The sequence below is a fragment of the Populus alba genome, chromosome 11 (assembly GCF_005239225.2).
Source record: "Populus alba chromosome 11, ASM523922v2, whole genome shotgun sequence".
Classification (NCBI taxonomy): domain Eukaryota; kingdom Viridiplantae; phylum Streptophyta; class Magnoliopsida; order Malpighiales; family Salicaceae; genus Populus; species Populus alba.
The window spans coordinates 8,378,636-8,387,256 of record NC_133294.1 but is presented as its reverse complement, the minus strand read 5'-3'; the positions used below and the strand labels follow the sequence as shown (position 1 = coordinate 8,387,256).

At 33.4% G+C, this 8,621-nt stretch overlaps 1 long non-coding RNA gene across 6 annotated transcripts; it reads left to right on the top strand.

Moving 5' to 3' along the window:
- Positions 1-3,491: 3,491 nt before the first annotated feature.
- Positions 3,492-7,594, top strand: LOC118033105 (uncharacterized). 6 transcript variants are annotated; one of them, XR_004684782.2, is made up of 5 exons: positions 3,492-3,821; positions 4,650-5,757; positions 5,871-5,940; positions 6,046-6,116; positions 7,244-7,594. It is a non-coding gene; the product is annotated as an uncharacterized lncRNA (long non-coding RNA). The 6 variants fall into 6 exon arrangements; XR_004684779.2 differs by having other exon boundaries at positions 3,901-5,757; XR_004684781.2 differs by having other exon boundaries at positions 3,492-3,825.
- The last annotated feature ends 1,027 nt before the right edge of the window (positions 7,595-8,621 follow it).

Genomic DNA, 8,621 nt, shown 5'->3' with positions numbered 1-8,621 from the left:
TTACTAGGTTCTTTTTCTGCTCGGCTTCTTGGATTAGTTCAAGTAACCTCACTTGACTTCTTGCATCATTCCTATAACAACCATCTCGCAGGTAATTTACCTAGTCTATTCTATTCATGTTAAATATTTTCTCTCTTAGAGTTGTGCTCCCAATTTGCTAGACGATATGGTATCACTAGCAATCTCTTGACCTTCTTGCCATGGTCACATTATCGTTTGAATGATGTACTTCATATCAGTATGTCTTAGAGCAACTTATTTCATGTGGTGGTTGGGGATAATAATATATCAACTCAGATAAATAGGCACCCTTAATGCTTTGAAACGAGGACAAACCACTTTTATCCCGCTTAACAGATAAGGATAAAGTATCCGTGTGTAACTTATCCACATGGTTCATATGTGGTACCTTTATTAAAAATGTTGAAGTTTTCTCCTAAATTTTACCCCAGTATTTTGCATAGGATAGTCCACCATGCTTGTTCTAATTGAAATAGTATTAATCCAATAGAAACATTGATTCAAGTTTTGTTGTTCTAAATTTATATACAAGTCTCGTGTAACTTATTCATCCACATGGTTCAGATGTTGTCCCTTTATTCAAGAGAAGTTGAAGTTTCTCCAATTTTTTCCCTGGATTAGCGCAGGTTAGTTCTCCACCGTACTTGTTTTAATTGAAATAGTATTATCCAGCAAAAACATTGGTTCGAGTTTTTTTGTTAATAATTTGTATGTTGGTCTACAAACAAGTGAAAACTAAGTAATTACTTGTGCTATTTTGTTCGAGAAGGTTATTTCTCTGCATGTTTTGTTAATTGATTGCTGATGTTTTCATTAGTTTGGTGTGCAAATTTAGGTTGAAAGTTTTTGGTGTGAGAAGCTCTGTAGTAGTTATTGCTTTTGGAATCAAGGATGGATAATTGTGAGAAAACGTTTTAATTTTGATAATTGTGGTTGATTGGTACCAATAATAAAAGTAAGCTATAAAGTAGCTGCATGTACGATTCTGGTGTCCACCCCCAACCACAATGCTACTGGGAAATTATATGATTTCAAAAGTAAAACAGTTTTTTCCTTAATATGATATTTGTAAGTAAAAATTATTTGACTGACATGTTCTTGAATACTGGTGGAGCATTGTTTATGCCAAGGGCTTGTCTATAAATGTGTGTACTTTTTGAAAATTTGCATGAGCTAAATTGTTAATGATGTTGATATGACTCGTGCAATGGCCTGTATGCTTATATAACGCTGCATATTCTTCTTATTCTCCTAAGTTTTTACCTAAAACTGTGATTTGTCCAAATTTGGATGTGTCCAAAAATTGATGGTTTGGATTGCATTACTGTGGATGGTATGATAAAAATCTTATATTTTATGATGATCCTAGTACATGTTCATGGTGCCTTGACAAGTTACTAATGATCAGGTAATTAAGGAAGAAAGTTGTTATGACAGGGGCTTTTATGGTTATCGATGCTCAAAGTTGAAGTTTATGAACATAATTATGTAGAACAGATCACATTGAGGTAAGAAATCTCATGAACACGTAGTTTCCATCACATAAACTAAAATGAGAAAACAGAGCTAGAGACTAATTTAACAACTACTCTGAAAATGACAAAAAACAAAAAGTTGGAAACCAATAATATCCTTTGTGAAGTCTGAGATGTTACACGGTCCTTAATTGAAGGGGTGAACTAAATGATGCTAACTCATTGGCTGAAGTCATAACACAATAACTCTAAAGTTTGTTTTGAGTTGTTTTCTAGAAACTTGATTTTAATATTTCATTATAAAAAGATTTTTTTGACTAACCGTTCTTCTAGGTGTTTTTGACAGGATGGATAGACTCATTGGCTGAAATCACAACACAAGACTCTGAATTGTGAATTTGCTTTATTGTTTCTGTATGTGATAAATGACTAGTCTGAGCTTCAGTTTTTTGTTCTTGCCTTTTAATATAATGTTAAACTATTATATCTTGTAATCAATGTTTTAAATCAAGTCACAACACAAGAACTCTAAACTGTGAATTTGCTTTATTGTTTCTTTATATGATAAACTAGTCTGAGCTTCAGTTTTTGTTCTTGCCTTTTTTTAATGTTAAACTATTATATCTTGTAATCAATGTTTTAAATCAATTTATCTTGCTTGATTTGCCATCATCCGTTATCTTTGCTGAAATCCTAGAAGATGATGGTTTGATCTTCCTCCACATGTACTCGTTACTTACTAGGATAGGTCATGTTTACCTTCCATTGAAGCATTCAGCTTTTCAAGAGTGACATGCTTTCTATTGGAACATATAGGTATAAGTGGAGTGTGAAAGAGTTGCATAAAATGCTTCATTGGTGCAATGAGGCAACTTTTGCAGTTCAACCATGTAAACAAGAAGGCACTAGATCAACATGTAAATCTCACTGAGAAACAGGAGGAATTCCAGATAAGGCAAGCTGAACTTGAGGCAAGTAATGAGGTACCATGCTACTGGATTTTAATGCTTAAATGTCCTCTATTGTGCTTATTGTTTTTAACGGTGAGATTATGATTTATGTATCTTTCCTTCAACGACAAACATAAGCCATAAAAAAATAGTCTGAGCTTGAGCTTGATGTGAAAGACCTGCTAAAGTGAATTTCAGGACATATCCAAGCCAAGGTACCAAACTCTAGCAAAGAGAAAAAAAGCTAATTATTTTTTGGGGATAAAGAATGCTAAGTGCTTTTATTTAACATGTGCTTTATTTTTCAGGATGAATGCTATGATTTAACGTGTGCTATGCTAAAATGTAAGGTATCTCCTCAACTAAAATTTTTCCACATATTACTACCTAAGCTATAATTTTAGCTGAAAGTACCTCACATTATGTTTTTGTCCTCTACTATCAATAAACTAATCGATACAGCTAACATGGTAGATAATAATAAAACACAGTCTAGTAGATGGAGAGTTTGCAAATAAGTAATTAAAACATCATTATTTAAGAATTATTAGGGTATTTTGTTACTTTAATATGTTAGGGATTTTACACCTGCTTTGATTTGACCTAGTTAAGGATTTGGGGGACCTGTCGCATGGCATATTTTTTTTTAATGCTAGATGCTTGTCTTGAAATTTGATTTTTTACAATTTTACAGGTTTCCTTACTCTTGTGGATACCAACTCTTCTACTTTCATTGTAGATTCAAGGGAAGCTTCTTGTGGATTTCTAGGTTTTTCTTTCCTTCACTCACTGTTGGGTGATTTTTTTTTTAGTCCAAGGAACCGGAACGATCATTGTTATGAGAAATAATTGATTTTTCTTTTCCACGTTAACTGGACACTTCGATGATAAGTTTTTTACCTTTTACAGATGTTGTACTGGCTATAAATGTTTGGGATTTATTGAAGGTCTATAAATTAGTAACTAGTAGATGCCCGCCATTAAACTAAAAACAAGACCCTTTGAGAATTTCTAGTTTTATGATGAATTATCTGTGTTCAAGTTTTATGTGTACATGTATGGATTAGTTGAAATTAGATAAAGATGTTTTGTTACTTGGTATGCGTATGCAATTGAACTTCTTAACTCTGTTATTGCAAGTCCTCATGCCTCTCTTGCCATTTCCTTTATATTATGATGTTTTGATGTTAAATAAGTCAGCTACTTGTGTGTATCCTGAGGGCAAACTTTAGGAAGAAAATTATAGGCTGAATGCAGACTTCAAAGAGTGAAATGCCTATGTTGAGAGCTGCAGAGCTGAAATCATCTTTTTCTAGTCTCGTGAAGGATTCAATAGTCATAAAGCACAGATAAACAAGCTACAGGATGAGCGGAAGTAGGTATCGTTTTCTCTTTTTATTTTGGTCAGGCTTATTGAAATAGCATAGTTTGACTAGACTTTTCTGGTTCTGTAGATCATTATGGAAAAAGGAAAGTGAACTTACTGTTGACTTTGATAAGCTCAGAACACAAGTGTTGTTATTCCTCTGCCATTGGGTCCTATTTATAGGAAAAATCTCTTGTAGATGTCACTAGTCAAATAGATCAGCTTAAAGCCAGTGTGACCACGAAACAAGGTGAGGTGGGCTTAGAGCTCATTGATTACTAACACCACAGGAAAAACATGAACTATCCCAACTGAACTAAGAAATAAAAGATCTTAAAGAGGAGCTTATTAAATTTAGAATAGATCGCATTGAGGTAAGATATCTCAACCTTGTTGAGAAGCAACTGTAGAGTATCCTTAACAGGTATTTGTTCTGTTTCACATGAAGCTTTTGTGGCCTTCCAAGCTACTTTCATATTTATGATGTGCTTTCTGATAGGCCTCTTGCTTGCTGTCATGCATGCCTATATGCTAATGGGTGTCTGGTAATATATTGCCCCAAAAGTTTTTGTATATTTGTTGCTAACTTAGGTGTGTGATGATTTGGAAGAAAATAGTTTATTATCGTTTATTATTGCCACCCGTTGCACTAGAGGTGATAGATTGATGTTGCATTGATGTGTCCTGGCCTCGAACCCCAGAAAAATAATATTACTTATCTCTGAAAATGAGTAAATAAAAAGAAAAGAATTATTCCTCATGCTTTTACAATGTCAATTTGTTATTTGTGATTTATTTACTTTCTGAGTATTAACATTAGTTTCTGTTGCTATGAAGACAAAGGTGATGGTACAGATGCAGAATCTAGAGCACAAGAAGAAGATTTTCTCATCCAAGATGAGATTTCTAAATCTCGTCTGGTGAGCATCAAGCGTGTAAGTCATTCTTTATGGTGATGATGTTGCATTTTGCAAGTATTGCAAAAGTTGCAAGTGCTCCATTATACATGTGTCCCTTGTTATTGAATTGTTGATTCTCAGTAGGAGGAAGGGGAAATTTTGCATGAGAGAGATGGCTTATACGTGAATTGAAAAGGATACGAGATGAGGATGATTCACGTTTTAATAATTTTCAAATTTTAAATAATCAATATGCCCCTTTAAACCTTCTTGGGAAAGGAGGATTTAGAGAGGTTTACAAGGCCCGAACATCGGCAAATAGTTTCATTTGATGATAGAAACATTAACCTCTGTTTGATGAAAATTCATATTTACCATGACAAAAGTATGGATAACCGTTTTGCTGCCAATATTGGCAGTTGTAAAAGCACATCCTTTTGCAGTGATTTGAAGTGACAAATTTCCGGCGGGCTTGTGATTTGGTGGAGCTAGATCGTTTGAATGTTCAATGGAGTGAGGATAAGAAGCCAAGTTACATACGGCATGCACTGCAAGAGTACAATATTCACAAGACCTTAGTGCATAATCAAATTGTCCATCTTGTAATCTAGGGCACCGAGATTCATGCTGACAAAGGATGGTAGTTTCATAAATTTGTCATTTAATATTATATTATCACTTTGTCATCATACATGTGTTTGTGTGGAATCCTTTTGAAATCATGAAAGTATGGAAATGTTAACATTGTATAGAGAGTTAAATGTTCAAAGATGTTGGGAGGCTGAATAGAGCACCTCATTGGAGTTAAAAGTGGGGGAGTGAGGATCAAGATAGGGATGAGAGATGCATTTCTTTGTTGCAGTTCCTTGTTTTAAGCAACCGATTGGATATTGATTAATTTATTAATTTTCTTTTGTGCTTTCTTTGTTTCGTCAATTTATTTGACTTGAACTTGATCCATTTAAAGTGGGCTACCCTGTGCTTTCTTTTAGAAGTGTCTTCTGCAGTTGGAGCTAACGGACCTGGCAAGAATTATTTTTTTCATTGTGAGTGATCATGTCCTTGATTTTTTTTTTTTGTTGGTGTCCTTTTCAATAAACTTTTATTGGAGTTAATTGATATCAAAATTCTGTTATGGCCTTACACTTCGTTTCTTTAGTAGCCATTCATTTTGTATTGAGTGATCTCTTCCAAAACCTAGCAATGATGACAGGCATCAACAATACCATGTATGTTTCATCATACACTATCTCATTTCCAATCTATGAGATTGAGGTATTTTCTCAATGTCACAATTTTAAGTTTGTATTCTAATGATTGTTGTTTTTTAATAGGAAGGTGCAGGGCATCAAGTTTTATTTGCTTTTGTTGAGATTGTGTTGATAATTCTGACAATTACATCCTGGTAATACTTCATAACCTACTTTATTTTCTTTTATGAGGTATGGAGTGAATAATGGGTCACATCGTATTACAAAAGGTGAAGGATCTTGATTTTTATTTTTGTTTTTTTCCTTCTTCTAACATATCAGCTTATCTTCATCTTTACAAATTTTATCACACAATGCTCCATAATTTCTTTTGAGTTAGTTGTTCTATCATGTGGCATAATTTTATTTGAGTAGTTCAGAAAGTTTAACTGTGGCCACCATCGATTGGGAACAATCTAGGATTCTGCCACTATCCTTCCGTTTATGCATGAAATTAAAAACATTGTAATGCTTTACATAAGAACTGGGAGGGGGGGGGGGCAGAGAAGTGCTCTATATTTGCAGCCATACAATTTTTATTTCTATTTTCTTCATCCCTCTCGACCCTTAGAAGATGAGAAACCTGATTACTCTTTTCTTATTCGCAAGTGCTCAATCTATGAGTTTTTATTTGTAAATATTTTTATCACATAGATCAACTAATTTGGTTAATTTTTTATTAAGCTGTTGTCTTCACTTACTACCTCTTGGAATCACCAACTTTATCAATCTTGGCGGGTCACTTAAACTTAATTGTTGTCAGGCGTAGTCCTCACTCGCATGGCTTCCTAAATGGGTTGGGTTGGAATTCTCTATTTCACTTGTTCAGTGCCATATCAACCAACCAGGACCATCTTTACTGTTGATGGCCGCCTTAAATAACAAGTTGCTGCCATGGCTATTTTGTGATAGTAAATGGATTATACACTTTTGTGGGTTAGCTTGTTATTAAAGTTTATTTATTGTTGAATGTGAGTCATGAGAGAATTCTGTAAGAGGAAAAATTTGATTGGTATTTCCATGTTGCTATGTTATTTTAAATAACTGCAAAATGCTTTATACAATGACCCCTGAATCAATGTTACATTTTCTTCATGAGAGAAGTGCTTTATATTTGCAGCCATACAATGTTTGTATTCTATTTTCTTCATCCCTCCTGACCCTCAAAAGATGAAAGGAAACCTGATTACTCTTTTCTTTTTCGAAAGTGCTCAATCTACGTGTTGTACTTTGTGAATATTTTTATCACATAGATCAACCAATTTGGTTAATTTTTTATTAGGTTGTTGTCTTCAATTACTACCTCTTGGAATCATCAACTTTCTCGATCTCGGTGGGTTGCTTAAACTTAACTATTGTCAGGCCTAGTCCTCACTCTTATGGCTTCCTAAATGGGCCGGGTTGGAAGTCTCTATTTCACTTGTTCAGTGTCCACATCAACCAACCAGGACCATCTTCACTGTTGATGGCCACCTCAAATAGCAAGTTGCTGGATGACTATTTTGTGATAGTACATACACTTTTGCGGGTTAACTTGTTATTGAAGTTTATATATTGTTGTGTGTGAGAGTCATAAGGAATTGTATATTTGTAGAACAATTGCTTCTTCATAGAAAAGAATCTATGTTCTTTATGCACTCTATTTTTCACTGCCTTTTGCTTTGTTTCTAGAAGATCAATGATAGAAAGTCTAATAATTTGAATTCTATTAAAATAAAATGGAATAAAAAACCAAATATATAAAAATAGTATATAAATTAAATGTATTAGATGTAATCCTGGTAATTAAATATATATTAGAAATATATTAAATAGATAATAAGAATATAATAGGAATGATCTTGAAAAAGAATAGATAGTATAGTTATTTACAAATAGAATTTAGGTAGTGTACGTCATTATCAAGAAAACAAAATACGAATATAATCGAATGGTAAGAGAAAATTTACTAATGAGAAGACATGGTGATAGTTATGATGGCGGTGGTGGGTGATGGTTATAATAATAATAATAATAATAGTCTTCAAATCAAGTTTATGTTTTTTATTATTTCAATAATAATTATTATTATAACAACAACAACAACAACAATAATCATGGTGGTGGTAATGAAAATGATGATAGTAGTCGTGTGGTGGTGGTGGTGCTAATAATAATAATAATAATATGAAACTCAAAAAAAAATAAAAAAAAAAAAGGAAAGGGTTTCCCTGTTAGCTATATAAACAATCAATTCATTACAATAGTCAAGTGAAGTCTATGGCCTTAAAAACAAAACACATTTTGCCTCGGAGGTAAGGGTGTTTTTGTATTTTCACATGGTTTATAAGACAAAAGTACTCCCGAGGAAAAAAGAGCTAGCATAGTTGTGGCAAGGGTATCTCAATATTTTTATTTTTTTTATAAACAACCAAATTATACATGTTCCCTTGAATCCACAAAATATAAGTAATTAAGGTCAGGGGTATTAGGGTCTTTTAGCATTTCGAAATTTAAAAAAACTTATTGGCATGTTGGGGCCACCTTGCGCTTTAGGCAGTATGTGTGGTGGCATCCAAAGGTCAAAAATAGATTTTCACTGTATAATTTTATTCATCGTTGTCTCTTCGATTATGGGTAGCGTCTATTGTTAAAAAATAAACATTGTTGTCTTAATTTCA